General features: G+C 32.3%; 1 protein-coding gene across 1 annotated transcript in view; it reads right to left on the minus strand.

Annotated features, from left to right (window-relative positions):
* Positions 1 to 15,004, minus strand: part of LOC145292193 (cilia- and flagella-associated protein 65-like) — a 2,765,874-nt gene that overhangs the window by 621,810 nt on the left and 2,129,060 nt on the right. The window lies entirely within an intron of this gene.

The following is a 15,004-nucleotide window of genomic DNA, read 5'->3' on the forward strand; positions in this document are numbered from 1 at the left end:
TGTTGGAATTAGATTCCACCATAAACATGATACACTAGAAATGGGCTTGCAACATATCTTCTGTGTGAAAAAGCCTGCAGGGACAAGAAGATATAACTCTCTGCCAACTAGATAGTGGAGTTGATACTATACTCTGTGAAGACAGGAAGGATGCTCTGAACGGTACCTTCCCAGATATGACTGGAATACTCCATCACCAGTTATAAATAATGATGCAAATTTCATATTTGAGATTTGATTTTATGTAAATACTAGCTGGCCGCCTGGCGTTGCCTGGTCGTACAATATGCTTAAACATGATGTTTTAATTTATGCCGATTATGTACGTACTATTATTGAATCAATTCTCTATTGATTATTACATATTACGCTGAATAATTTGCCAGGTGGACTATATCGCAAAAAAAAATTTTTTAAATTTTAAATAAAAAATAATAATATCATTCATCAAATTTCGTTAGTGTTTGTTTACAATATCACGTCAGCTGATATTTGGGCTTGATGATCTTAAAATAATCTTTCTTCTTTTATAGATGAAAAAAAGAAGAACTTTTGCAGGGGAATATTTTACGTTACACCGGTGTAACATAAAATATTCTCCTGTAAAAATCCTTTTTATCTATAAGAGAATAAAGACTATTTTTAAGATCGGATTTTTTTGATTTTCAATAAATTATCGGATGAACTTCTGTACAAGACATTTCTAAGAACACTGCCAGACATATAAATTACCTTTGTGTGAAATTTGCAGAGGACAGACTCAGTCGTTTCCGAACCTATGAGGAAGGAACTCATACAAATACACACACACACACACACACAAAGTGACTTTTATATAATAGTAGAGATAAAAATTTACATTATTTGCACTTTTGATTTGATTAATTTTACATAATGATGTAATGAATATGAGTACATCCGGGTCCTTCCTCCTTGCAGGATTGTGATTGGCTGGTTAAATGGAGCCATCTGGTGACAAACGTTGACTAACTGGACCATTTCAGTAGCCTTTTTGCTGTCGAACTTGGTAACCTTAAGAGTTCCATTTTCCCAGGCTTTGCCTACCGACACTAGTTCAGTATAGCAACTTAGCTGATTATTACTTGAACTGAAGTAAGACTAATCAACTACTTCAAGCGATATATATTCCTTTCGTGGTGACCCAGGATTTGAAATAAACTCACAAATTTAGAAAACAAGTCTATTAACTAACTGATCAAAACAATCTCACAAGGTTTAAAAAAAAAAAAAACTAATGAAGAACGTTAGAAAAACTTATTGTTACTTTTGTCCCCCCAGTTTTTTTAATTTAAGGAAAATTGCATTTTATTTATTTTTTGTATTCAATCTATTATAGAAAAGGTAAAATGTGTGTTAGTATGTGTGTGTGTGTGTGTGTGTGTTTTTATGTCTGCCAAAAACTTTCGACACATGCAACAAACACTGAAAAAATTAATATCATTAGAAGGATCGATCTCTCGGATGATAAATATCCAAAATTTGCCAAAAACATTAACTCTTTCACCATCAACTGAACCGCTTTTTGCAAGAAAGGATCTGTTTTTGCATTGACACTTTTGCAAGTCATTCACGCCTAGCGATTTCAACATACATTTAAAACACGTTATTTTGAAGGTCCATGACATCATAAAGTTGCTGTGAGCAAAATAGCTAACAGGCTTGCTTTTTTATCTTTTTCGTTACAGGTTCGAGCCCGACTATTGCAGGAACTCACGGGTATTTTTTTTTTTAGGAGGTTGGTTACTCAATAGCCTTACTATACCACCTCTCGACACCCGGGCAACGCCGAGTATCCATGCTAGTTCTTATACAGGGTGTCCGCAAAGTCTGGCTACATTATGTAGCCAGACTTTGTGGACACCCTGTATAAAGTAAGAACCTATCCCTTCCGCTTGGTTATACTTAGAAAAGTTATTATCTACACAAATTTAAATAATTTTTTTTTTCTTGTGGATATATTAAAAATGGAAGAGATTTCGGAATTAAGTAAAGTGCTACAAGCCACTTTGCAATAACAATTTCAACGACAACAATAATTGAAACTACAAAAACAATCCCAACAACATTTAGAACAACAAAAACAACACTAACAACAGGAAAGGATTGAAAAGTTATTCAAACAACAGGCAAAAGAAAATAAATCAGTTTTGGAAAACGCATTGTTTAGGGCTATAAAGTCATCAGGTTCGAGGATTTTACAGCTGAAGGAGTCTCAAATTCATTCCCTGAATTTAAATACAATCCCAATATTGGCTCAACGTTTCCAGCTTATTTTCATAAATTTGAAACAATATTTACAAAAAGATGCGCACAATGGTTTGTCAAAGAACATATCACACTATTGTTATAAAAGTTGGGAACAGAAGAAAATACTAAATATGCAAATTTAATCTTTTAAAAAAAGGGGGGCATGTCATTTAGTGAAATAATAGAAATAATTTCGAAAATTTTCGATAAAAGAGATAGGCTGTTTCATACACGATATAAATGTTTAAAAATCGTAAAACATGACGATGATAATTTTGTCACGTATGCAAATATGGTTAACGCACAGTGTAAGGTATGCAAATGGACTTATCGAGCGACATGTTCAAATGTTTAATTTCTGTCCAAGATCTTACGACAGCGAAGTACAGAGAAATTAGCTCCAGAATTATCATGGGCTCAAATATTACGTTGCAAAAAGTAATGGAGGAATGTCATGGTCTAATAAATATTAAAAAAATAATAAAAACAATCGAATTGAAGAGAAAAGCATATCAAGGATGTAGACTGTAAGAAAAAAGTCGAAAATAAAAAAAAAATAAAAAATGTTATATGCAATGTGTGTGGTGGAAAGCATATAAAAATGATAAGATATGAAATGTGGACTACAATATATTGTGAACTAAGTCACTGCAGGAAGGCATGTGAAACTTTCTTCCTGGTGTTACACGGTGAGTCACCAATGAGAGCAGAAAATCAATCGATTTGATTGAAAAATGGGCTATTTCACTAATTTCTATGACAATAAAAGTATTGAAAGTGTGGAACATTCATTGATCTTAATTAAATCCCAGGCAACATTGGGTCTCCATACTAATATATATTGTTTTAATATTGTTTTATGTCAGTTACCCAAAAAAGGGCATTCTGAATCAGACAAAACTTAAATGTGTCCCACTCAATAAAGATTTCCTTGTTCCTATGGAAGACAAAACAGATATTGAACTTTGGTCCGAGACCGAAGTTGAAGATTACATATTTTAGTTCGAGTTTCACACCAAAGGTCAATGAAAAAAACTTAACCCTGATAAAGTTCGTGGTAACCTCCCCTCCTCCAAATACATCAAAATTATTAAAGCGATGCTAAAAAATATAACAGCTTTGTGAGTGTGCCTTGTGTAGTTTCTGAATTTTAGCTGGACACATACACACGTAAACAGATAATTGCACTTTATTCTATACTAATGTATAATGCTAAAACTAGTTACCAAATCTGGGAGGCTTAAAAATGATAAAAATTCAATTCATAACAATAATTGCAAAAAATTTTACACATTTTCTATGAAATGATGAATTGTGAAAATATTTTGATTAAAAAAACAAATGAAATTCTATGAAATAATAAACTGTCAGAATATTTTGATTTCATTTTAAATGAAAGTATGAAATGATAAGCTGCGAAAATATTTTGACTTAAAAAAAATTAAACTATAATTTATGAGCTCTAAAGATATTCTGATTTTTATAGAAACCTAAACATTTTAGCAAAAGTTAAAAATAAGCCAAAGTTATAGCCCGTTGACTTAGAATGAGTGCTTCATGCCAAATTGATGGTTGAATAGGGTTTAATTTGTGCTTATTTTTGCATCAAATAATAATCCTTATTAATTCCTAACTGTACATTCAATGAATAACATAATACTTAGTTCGCTGCACCTTGTCATAATAAAGGTCCGTACAGAATTTCAGCGAGATTTCCGACAAACCTTCCAGAGTAAATGTGGTATTGCTGTGACTAATCCTTATTAAGTCCTAACTGTTCATTGAACCAATACCATAATACTTAGTTCGCTACACTTTATCATAACAGCAGTACATACAACATTTCAACTAAATCGATCCAGTATTTTCTGAGAAAAAGTTGCACGGCCAGAGAGACTTGGACAAATATTATCTCGATAAAGTTTAATCATTTATTATGTGAACATTACAAAACAAGGAATAAAAGATTTTAAGCCACATTTGCTTTTCTGGTAATGGTTTCGATCTATTGTTAATATCTTGGTTTTCCAACTTGGTTATCAAGTCAAGAATATACTGCACACCTTAAACCTATATAATAATAGCATTGTTCTTGTGTTTGTATGACCGTTATAACCTGTGATATCAGATGCGAATTCAAGATTCATTTAAAAGATTTATGTTTGAAGTTGCTAAAATGTTCCTTTTAAGCTTTCTTTTCTGTAAAAAAATATGTGAATATTTCAGAGTTAATATCTATTTCTTAATGTCTATCTATTAATAATCTATATATTTCTCGATATCGATCTATCAATATCTATATATTTCTTAATATCTATCTATTAATATATATATATATTTCTTAATCCTTAAAAACAATTGTGCTCTAAACAAAAACATTTAGTTCGAACGCGCCTCTGTCATATCAAAGAACATATTTTGCTAAATATACTGCATAAAATGAAATGAATCGACTCATTGTTATCTTGAAGTCTTTTTATCTTCATTTTTACTTCGCTTTTTTTAAAAACTAAATTATATTTGAAAGAGTAAGCTGTTGAAAATTAAATTTAATTATTAGTGTATGTCGGCCATTAAAGTTTTCATTCAAAGAAATTATGATAAATCTCTTTTGTAAAAGTAATGTTTTAATCTCCGTTTATAAATATAATAACTGTAAATACTTTTCAAAATTTGCGATCTTTTTAATATTTGAGGATTTGCTATGAATTATCAAGCCAGAAATAAGATTTTGTTTGGCAGCTTAAATGCTTACAAATTCCATTCAAGTTTCAAAGAATCATAAATTCATTCATTTTTGTTTTTTCATCTACGGTAATTTCTTTTTACAAAAAAGAGAAAAGAGTGTTTTCTGTTGCCGCTATCTATGATGTGGCTATCAAATTTCCTGCTTTTCTAGCGCCTACCTAGATAATTAAAATGGCTGACTTGTATGAAAACAAGCTCAACCACCGATTACCATGACTAATAACACCCTACCTGCGAACTCAGCCTTCAAACTCCTCGGCTTAACCTTCACAGACAACATGAACTAGAATACATTGAGGACATTGCAAAGGCTGCTGCAAAGAAGGTTAGCTCCGTCTACCATGCTAGAAAATTACTCACACTTGAAAGTATCCTTTGTCTCTACAAAGCCACCATTCGCTCATGCATTGAGTATTGTTACCACATCTGGGCTGGTGCACCCACAACTAGTTTTTCCCTCTTAGACAGTCTTCAAAAAAAGAGTCTCCAATTTAATAGGTCCCATACTATCAACCAAGCTCCAGCCTCTGTCCCATCGCCACATTGTTGCATCCTTGTGACTGTTTTTCAAATATTTTAACAGAAACTGATCTGATAAACTCCTCCACACACATACATCCGACACACCCGTCTAGAAGCAAAATCTTACCCTTTCTCTGTAGAAGTCCCTAAATTTTGAAAAATCTGCTATTCTGATAGCTTCTCTCCCCGGGCTGCTAAACTTTGGAATTCTCTCTCCCCTTCCTGATTTTATGACTGTAGAAGTTTAAATATAATGTGAAGAGACATCCTGCTCATCTCCTTACATAGTCCCTAATAAACAGGGTTCCTTCCGTCCAAGTGGCAATATACTTTATTGGGAGTGAACAAGAGTTAAAAAAAAAAAAAACGAAATAGTAGTAAACTTAATTTCGTAATTATCATCATTTTTTATTGGATTTTTAAAAGGTACGTTACGTTATTGCATTTTGATTTTAATATCTGATTACGATTACATAATAATAATAAGAATAATAAGAATAATGTTGAAGAAGGTGGAAGTTGCACCTATTGTGATGGGAGCCCTGGAGAGTTTAACAAAAAGATTTGACAAGTAGATTGAGAAAATTAGGATCCATTGCAATGTTGGAGTACTTCAAAAGACTGCCTGGTTGGGAACCACCAGAATCTTGCAGAAAGCGCTGAAAAACTGAGAAAACAAGATGCTGATAGCCTATGTTCATTTGTTATTATCCGTCTATCACTATAAAATCGGCAATACCAACAGTAAGACACAAGATGTGACATAGACACGAAAAACACAGAGACAGAAGAATCGGTGACACAATATTTTTAATATTGAGATAATTTGATGATGAAAAAAGTAATAACGACACCCCAGACACGCATAAAAGAAAAAAGAAAATAATTCGTAATTTACACGGCCACAACTAATTTACATAAAAGTATGAGAATAACACGTGAAAGATGCATCATGGAATACATTTTGAACGACATTTTCGTGGAATTGTTATTATTTTATATTCTAAAATTGCGATTATATGTTAAATACTTTAGAATTTTGCAATGAACATTGCATTACTTCCTCTTTGAACGACAGTGTAGTATATGTTCGTCTCTCATGATACAATTCTCTTTTTAATGGGAAAGGGTAGTGTACTATCTTTTATTTTGTCTTGATATCACCCTCCCAGGCAATAACTTCTCCTTAACTGCTCACTATAGCATATGATCCTTCACTATGATATAATCCTCCCAGTTGAGCAAAAATATGCAACCGAAGACACTGTAATATATATTATATATTTAATGTTTAAAACTATTCCTACTTTAGTCACTCCCATAGCTTCCCTCTAGCCTCAAAATAACCCTCTACTTATATAACTCAATTGCTCCAATTCCCTACACTATTTTAATATTTTTTCATCCTTATGCTTTATAATTCATTTATATTCCTTCTATGTTTTATTTTTATCTTTATTCTACATTTCCATTCTAATGTATCCTGAGCAAGACGTCGCATTTCCTAATATTTGTAATCTAGTTCCCTTCTACTCTCTTATGAAAAGCAATAAGTTTCGAAATGCCTAGATATAAAGAGTGTTTATAACCCCTCTTTCTACTGATGTTTCTCCTTATTGAACTGACAAATATATTCATATATACCTATATTCATTTTGTTTTGTCTTTAATTTCATTAGAAAGGTTTATATTTCACAAGGCCAGTTTCACACATTTTTTCTGTGGATAGACTGATCACTAAAAAGGCTTGATCTCCATATGAAAAAATATTTCAGAAAATCATAATCCTTGTGGAAATGGCAGTAGTACAGTAGTTTTCAACACAGATTGTGGGCTCAGTTTACTGTGTTTGAATTCTGTAATGGTTGTAGGTAACATTTATGCCCATACCGTTGCAAAAAGTATGAATTTATCTCATCTCTCCTTTGATTTGGCTGAAATAGCAGAGTATACGAGAATCTCTACCCGGCAGGTATTTTAGAAGAAATCTGTAACACCTACAGCCAGATTGTTTTGTTAAACTGCAAAACTATACATGCATCGCTTACCTGCTGCAAAGAGTGGGCTTTGATCCTTATAATGTATAATTTATTTCAAATGAGTACATGTGTGGATTTAGTATGTTATCAGCGTCATTAAATCGACAACGATATTGTTTTTTGCTTAAGTTTTTAATGTTCTCATGAATTGAAAACAAAAATCGAAGAGGCAATAATCTGATTATAGACCTTCTTTGGCATTAACTATTTACATTAGTCTTACGTGAAATATTACCCTTTTCACCGTTTGCTATTCGTGGCTAAAATATCAGTGCCTGACCAGTTTGAAAGTGACATGACACAGAATCAAACAAATGCGTTAATGTCAGAGGCATTTTACGGCGAAATCTGGCACTTTCTGAAGGTCGACATTTGTATTTATCTTAACATTTGTTTATTGGGAGAAGAAACCTTTATCCAACACCAAGATGGTTACTATAGCAATGCTACAATATGTTGAAAACATAATGTGCCCTTTTTTAAAGTCTTTTTCATCATAAACAAGGCGTATTGCCACTTAGATGTAAGAAGCTACTATTTGGGATCATGCTTAACAGGGGACTGTAGGGAGTTGAGTAGTGATATGGCTATTCACATTACATTTAACTTCTGTATATCAGTACAGTCAGGGAAGCAGAAAACAGGGAGGGAATTCCAAAGTCTAGAGGTTCGAGGCAAGAAACAATTAGAAGGGAAAGCTTTCAAGCATCTAGGAACCTCAAGAAGCTTATTTAAAGCTTCTGATGGATGAGTATTTTAGAACGGAGAAATCTGTAACACTTTTAGCTGGATGGTTTGGTTCACTGTGCAACCATATATGCATCACTTACCTGGTAGAAAGAGTAGGCCTTGCTGCTTACAATATATAATTCATTTAAAATGAATGTATGCATAGATTTAATATATTTTGTCATCATTAAGAGAATATGATATTGTTTATTTGCTTAAGTTTTTTTAGTGCTCTCATGAACTGAAAACCAAAACCAAGGGCCAATGATCCTGCTATAGAATTTCTTTTGACATGAAGTGTTTGCATTCGTCTTCCGTGAAATCTTATCAGTTTCGCCTTTTGCTATACGTAGCTAAAAATGTTTACTCTTTCTGTTTGTAGTTCTAATTGAAATTCAGCAGATTAATGTTAAGTGAATTCACTTGTGAATACATACACGGTTATAGCTCAGAATTCAGGTCCAGCCAAATAATTTCCTATTACAAGTAAATTTATTTAATTGTTTTCTGAACACATGCTCTACGAGTCCAAAATAACACAAGGACAGTCATCTTTCGTATTATTTGTATTCATTGGACTGCAATTCTAATCTTGAGTGCTATCTTCACGACGTTTCGGTCAATGTAACCTCCGACCTTCTTTAGGTGTATCTTGTCGATATTAAGAACGTCCCTGTCCAACTCGGAAATTTGGATGCAGAGGTTAGAGTACTTGGAAAGACTAATTGTAAAAGTGATATTTTCCTAATGGTTGAAGGTTCAATTCCCAGTGTGGGCGACAGAAAAATACAATTGTGAATTATTTAGAACTTCTATCGAGTCATGGCTGATAGAACAATAGCATGCTACCCCCAAGAAGTAAATAAAAAATTCTATTTGAAATTCCTGAGTTTAACAGAAACATTTCCGAGTTCGATAAGATACATCTGAAGAGGTTACATCGCCTGAAACGTTGTGAAAATCACACTCCAGATGAGAACAGTTGTTCGATGAATTCAAATAATATGAATAACCAATCCTCATCTAAAAAAATCAGAAACGTGACAGTAATCTGTACATATCTTAAAAATATATTAAAACAAATCTGTCACTTCAGTCCCACACCATCGCTAAACAATAAATAAAAAGGCATTTCGATCAATGGAAAATGCATTAAAATTTATGTAATGTGCATTCAAATTCCATCTAGTAATTCATACTATTAATATCTTGTAACATTTATTAATCAACTTCTCTTCCTTTACTTCTAGGAAAAAACACATTGTGTATTTTCCCTCCAGTTTTCGTTCTATTATAGCTTAATTCTTAATCAATTACACTAATGTCAACAAGTTCTTGGGCAATGCAGAAGAATAGGCGACACAAAGTTCGCCGCAAACACTGTCAGATACAAAATTATTTTATTTTTCTAAAAAAATATAAAGAAATCAATACATATTTCATGAAGTACTTTATTTTTCACAATACTAAAACAAATTCAAAATAATGAAACAATAACATTTTATTTAATATTTTATGAAAAAAATAATTAAGTATAATGCGAATTTTTATCTGACACTGTTTGCTGCTGACTTCGAGTCGCCTATTACTCTGCATCGCGAATTTTCATCATAGACCGCTAATAATAAAAAATTTTTTTATACTATTAATGAATGTTAGTACTCTCATAGTGTTCCTCGTTTTTTGGCTGGTCAATCATTCACATTTCTTTAACTTTTATACCCAAGTAACTCTTGGCCTTGATAAGTATTGACTCCAATAAAAAATTATCATAGCTATTTTCTTTTTCACCAATTTGTTTTTTTTTTTTGTTTTTTTTTTTGTATTTAGAATGTTACAAGTGTCCTGGACTCCTGGTTGGTCAACACCAGCCAACATCTTATACCTACTTTCTATGCAATTCGATTCCAAAGAGTAAAAACCAGCCGGATTGCTTGGAGCTATATTACTTCTTACCTATTCAGATAATGTCTTCCTCGATCTAATATGCACCCTAAAGCCTGGAATAATCAGAATAATTTTGGAGTTGATGCAAGAGGTGGCACGCTGTATATGGCCAAACCACCTGGGATATCATGCATATATAATACTAAAGCGTTACTATTCTTGAGAGAAAAAGGATGACGTAAATAAAGAAAGTAAAATTTTCAAATGTGTAAATGCAAATAATAATATAAGGTTCAAGGCTGTGCATAGGGTAGATGTCCGTTACAGGGTTATAGCTTTTTCAACTTAAATATCTCTACTTATATCTAAAAGGCACTTTGTGGATGTGTGTCTATGTGAGTACGTTCCCTCTTGACTCCGAAATTTTACACAAATGTACTTTATACGTCTGGAAGTATTCTTCGGTAGGTTTTGTATCAGATTGCCTCTGACAAGCATTGAAAATTTATAATCGAAAAATCTGATAAAAGAAGTAATAGTCCGATTTTTACCAAAGTAAACATCCCTATTCATCCTAACATCACACTTGCATTTGAGAAGTTTTATCACTGCACAAGCAGAAAGGCATGGCATCTAAAATCAACAGTATGTTCTTTGATACGACAAGGGCACGTTCGAAATGAATGTTTCAGTTTAGAGCACAACTGAACCATGGTACTTGACTTTTGCATTTTAAACTTTCAAGCAAGCCATTATATAAAATAATTTTATAACATCAACAGTACTTTTCTACAGTGCAATGTAAGTTACAATGTATTGTGAACTAAGTCACTGCAGAGAGGCATCTAAAGTTTCCTTCCAGTGTGCCGTAATGGGTCCCCAACTAGAGCAGAACATCAATCGATTTAGTTGAAAAAATGAGCGATTTCAACAATTTTGATGACAAAGTATTGGAAGTGTAGAACATTCGTTGATCCTCATTCAATCACGGGTAACGTCGTGTCTCCCTAGAGTGATTTTTTTTTTACACAGTGGTCACCACTTATCAAGGCCCGGAAGCCACTCAGGGATAAGGGTTATTGCAAGTACATTACGTTAGTGTGGAGATTTGATGAAGTGTTTACTTAAGGGGGCGGTTCATTAGGAATTTGTTAACGTTGAACTTGAATACATCCAAGTTGTAGTCAGGTGGGAAGCAGGCAGATGGAACAGAGTTCCACAGGCGTGCAGTTCTAAGAAAGAGTTATTTATTAAATGGAGCTTCAATCTTAATATATTGGCAAAACTTCATGCACGTACATGCGTATAAGTCATTTGCCAACACTGCAATCGAAATCAAAATAATTCGCTAATTTTCTCGTTTAAAATAACTCGGAATTTGAAAGGATTCTCGGTTAGATAGATGGATAATTGCAATCATTTTTTTTTCTTTTCCGATTTCCCAGAGTTACAAGTTTTGGTGGAACGAATCCGTCAAAGTATAAAGATATAATCTGGTGATAGTGGGGAAAGCAATACAGGATGAGAGTAGTTGGGTTTGGTCAAGGGTCAAATCTGCGTGAAAATTGATTTATTGGCTGAGACTTTTTGTAATATCACATGAGAGTAAAAAAATGTTATTACATTTATCATATATTCATCTAGGTTGTTCTATTTGATTTTTGATTAAAAACACAAAGATTATGCATAAATCACACATATACAACTAGGCACATAAACACATATATATCGATACACATTTAGAGATATAAATATACACACATACACACACACATAAATGTATACATATAAATAAATAAGTGAATATTTACATGCATGAGTTTTTTTTTCTGACTCAGAGAATACCTATCCATGATATACAAAAATATTTAATAATCATAAATATTTGTGCGTGTAAAAATATATATGCATGTGAATATGTAGAAATATGATTTTCATCTGAAAATATACATATATCTTTTAAACAAAATTTCTGACAAATCACGTCCTCATATTCAATATATATAAATAAATAAATATATATGTGTGTGTGTATTTTGCTATCTCTTTCCATTTATATATATATATATATATATATATATATATATATATATATATATATAAACATCACTAGAGATACATGTATTTGATTTGAATCTTATCGCATAGATATATGAAATCTATTAAATTATGACAAGACTATATTCCTGGGAGAATGACAATACTGTAATTTAAATAATGTGATACCTACGTTTATGTGCGATATATATATATATATATATATATATATATATATATATATATATATATATATATATATATATATGTGTGTGTGTGTGTGTGTGTGTGTGTGTGTGTGTAAAGTATATAAGGAAAGTAAGATACTTTCTCGCTGTTGTCATCGATAGCTTTCTTCCTATAAAAAATAATATGTGGTTCGTGTTTGTCAATTTTTATTTCTTCGAATCGTCGCAACATTTAATTCGATTTAATTCCTTCCAGAAAATTATTTGAAGCTTTCGGAATTCATACAGACGTTATATTAAAAAAGGGGACGTAACTATGCATTCGTCATTTTGTTTCGAATCAAAAAATAATATTTAGGAAAAAGAAAGCATTTTTTAAAAAGCAAAAACAAATGAAATATCAAGTAAAAACACTACAGAACAAAAAACCTAACTGACTTCAGAAGTAGACAGCGTCTGCCTATCATCCAGCTTTTATACTCCTTGTGTGTCTATTAGCAAGGTGCAGCCCTTGCGCTTAGCTCCGTTTCCTGGCTAAGATAATGAACGCCGTCGCACTATTTCCCTTTCTCACTAAATAGACAAATTGGGGACGCTTGCTGCCACTAATTTTTACAAAATTTTCCTATTTAAATATGATCATTGAAAGCGATATCCTTGTTCATTAAATTATGGAGGCATCTTATAGAAATAAGATTTTAGTAACTGTTTACAAATTAATGGTTGTCTAATAGAGCAAGGAATGATAATGCACTAATTCGAAATCGCCTCTGCAATACCGTAATTATACCAGTGGTAATGTTACTTAAATATAATACTAAGAGTAGGACCTTTGTACTAGCGTTGCATGCACAGTGGAAGTATGCCCCCCCCCCCCGTAAAATAACAAACTGCGGTTATTAGTGGGAGCCACTGATGGTCCAGTATAATAGCGGGCACTGACTTCTGTGGCCAAAATGAATGTACGTTGCGAAGTACCGAGACATTTCATATATATTTATATATTGAAAAGTTTAGCTTCCAAATAATCGAGTATATTTTCTTATGATTTGTTCAGAAAAAATCTTCCAGAATATTATTAAAGGAAATATGTAGTGGAAATACAATTGTTGGCAAATGTTTGTTTTATTTCGTTCAATAAATTTCCGTATTTATCTTTCGGCATATTAAAAAGAAATGCAAATATTTGGGAGCTAACCTCTACAATTTAGTTAGCAAAAAATAAATTTGTTTTAGTTCGTTCCATAAAGTTCCGTATTTATCTTTTAGCATAATAAAAAGAAACGCAAAGATTTGGGAGCTAACCTCTTCAATTTAGTTGGCAAAAAATAAGTGTGTCTTACTTTGTTCAATAAAGTTCCGTATTTATCTTTCGGCAGAATAAAATAAAGCACAATATTGTCGTCGCCGAAAACGTTGAAGTTTATTTTAAGTTTTTAAGAAAAATCTTAATATAAAAGTCACAACTATTTGGGAGCTAAACTGTTCAATGTAGAAATACATATGTAATGCGTAGTTCTGAAACATCAGTGGACATGCAGCGCGTTTTATGTAACAGAAAATCAGATTTGTTTATATTTTGACGAAGGTGTTGCCGTTGTTGATGAAGACAGCGGTGGTGTTATAACTTATGTCAATAGGAAACATCTGAATATAAATGCCGCAAATATTTGGGAGCTATAATGGTCAATGTATAAATACATAAGTAATGTGTTATTTTCAAACATCACTGTCACGCAGTGTGTTTAATGGTATAAGAAGTCAGTTTTGTAGATGTTTTGACAAAGACTTCGTTGTCCTTAGTGATGCCATATTGTAATTTTACTAAGCATTCGTTTATGAAGCGAATAATTTGATTCCGGAATATGAGAGTTTTTAGAGCTCAACCTAATGGACGGAATTAGGCGAGAGAGACTTTATGATTTATGAATCGGACATAGGAAATATTATTTTTTCTCTATGTATATATTAGTCAGCTATGATCGATGTAATCAAAGTATCTGCGGAACATGTAGAATTGTTTCCGGTGGCAAATATTAGTGGTGGTAGGAGTAAATACTAAGAAAAAATAGGGACTCCTTCCTTTGTAGATGTTGCAATTGTTATCACGACTGAATGCGTCTAAAATGTTGTTCGAAAGCTACATAATATAGTGGTTATTAGGCTAGATGTATTGAATTTGTATGTGGCATCTATTGTTGCAAACCTACGATACTTTGGTCCAGAGGGGAATTTCTCCAGCCATTTTATGACATAGGTGATAAATGCAGCAATCACGTTTTGCTATTTTTTTTATCAGTGTGGAATTTCGTATTTGTATAAATAAACTTGGAACAATTATAATTCTTTAGATGAATGTAACTTGTAATATGTGAATATTGCATTTGTATAGTTTCAGAAAGTAAATGGTTTTGAAGTAATTTGATTGTTACGAATATTTTATGTAATGCATTGAATGCGATTGTGATTAAGTTGGTTTAATTAAATGTGAAAGTTTCGATTAGTGTATTTATCACAAATTTGTACATAGTACGTCGGAGAAGATGCAATGCTGTATGAATACTGATACCTATTAATGAAGTCTAC

Source organism: Euprymna scolopes, chromosome 13 (assembly GCF_053919585.1).
Source record: "Euprymna scolopes isolate OS-2025 chromosome 13, ASM5391958v1, whole genome shotgun sequence".
NCBI lineage: Eukaryota > Metazoa > Mollusca > Cephalopoda > Sepiida > Sepiolidae > Euprymna > Euprymna scolopes.